This window comes from Vombatus ursinus, unplaced genomic scaffold (assembly GCF_900497805.2).
Source record: "Vombatus ursinus unplaced genomic scaffold, bare-nosed wombat genome assembly UNPS02010590.1, whole genome shotgun sequence".
Classification (NCBI taxonomy): Eukaryota; Metazoa; Chordata; class Mammalia; order Diprotodontia; family Vombatidae; genus Vombatus; species Vombatus ursinus.
Genome location: NW_020950368.1, coordinates 9,955 through 11,649, shown reverse-complemented (window position 1 = coordinate 11,649; position 1,695 = coordinate 9,955).

The window sequence follows — 1,695 nt, the reverse complement described above, 5'->3', positions numbered from 1 at the left end:
GCACACAGTCTTGTACAGCAGGCCAGGCCCCCAGGAGGCATCTAGTCCATCCCATTCCTGATCACAGATCCCTTCTGGGCCATGCTCAACGGGTAGTTGGCCAGTCTTTTCCTGTGAGTGCCCCCTGGCCCCTGAGCCTGCCCCTTCCACTCTTGGCCTGCTCTGATGATCCTGAAGCTTTGACAGACATCAAGCTGGAATGTGCCTCTTTGCAACTGAGTAGTGATGAGCCCGTGGCTTTAAAAAAAATTCAGTCCTAAGAAGGAATCACATTTTTAGAATAAGAGGAGATGACAAGTGTGTTGTTTTTCAGGGGAATTCCTGCAGATAATAAAGCAATTAGAGAAAACCTCACAGAGACCATTGGACTACTTTTTCTCTCTTTTTCTTTCTTTGAATCAACTCACTGCCACTGGGCTATTGATTTACACATTTCACTTTCCTTGCATTTCATAAATTTTTTTTAAGGCAATTGGGTTTAAGTGACTTGCCCAGGGTCACACAGCTAGTACGTGTCAAGTGTTTGGTCTGAGGCCAGATCTGAACTCAGGTCCTCCTGACTTCAGGGCCAGTGCTCTATCCATTGCGCCACCTAGCTGACCCCACATTTCATAAATTTTTATCAACAAAATGGGTCATTTGCCTTGTATCCTGTTCCTTCAATCCACACTGATCTCAGTCTTTTCTGCCCACTTACATTGTGTGTTACCTAATTTATCCTTGAGTTGTAGACCATGTTCTGCTTTTCTACAATTTCATGCTTACCACTTTTGGCTGCTCAACTAGACTGAGCTCCTTGAGGGCAGAGACTCTCTCAAAATTTGTTGTTGATTGAAAAGTGTATATTCCAAACGTCTGATTGAATTGATTCATCTATTGTTTTTACATGTTTCCTCTGTTGGCCTCATTGTGCTGGATTATTTCTTTGGGTCCTCTGAACCACGTTTAGGGGCAATCTTTATCCCTAGGGAAGAATACAGGCATTGCTGTCATACTTTGTATTTAGGTAAAAGTTGGACTCAATTCTCATTCGTAAGTTTCTTGCCTGGATCCTTATCAATCCAAGTAGTTCTTCCCCCCTGCCTTGTCCTGGCCTACACATCCTTTCTGTATTTTTCATTTCTTTTGGTGCCAAATTATTCAATGGATTTCTTTTGAAATGATAATAACAACCAACATTTACTAAGTACTTCAGAGCTTACAAAGTGGTTTATCTGGATGCTTTATTGGATCTCACAATGATGCAATTTGGTAGGTTTTATTATGGTTTATACTTTACAGAAATTGAGAGAAATTAAGTGACTTCTCCAGAGTCACACAGCTGTTGATTGTCAGAGCCCCTGGACTTGGAGTCAGAAAGACCTAAATTTGAATTCAATTTCACATATTGACTAACTGCTCTGTGACCTTGGGTAAGCCCCTTCAACTCTCAGCCTCAGTTTCCTCATCTCTAAAATGGAGATGGTAATAGCACCTACCTCTTATGGTTGTTGTGATGTTCAAATGAGTTAATGTGGGGAAATCCTTTTATAAACATTAAGGTATTACATAAATGTTATTTTATTATTTTATTTGTAAAGTAGTTTGTGAAGCTAAAAGCGATAGATATATACATATATGTACACATATACATATACATATATATGTGTGTATGTGTGTATATATATATATATATATATATATATATATATATAT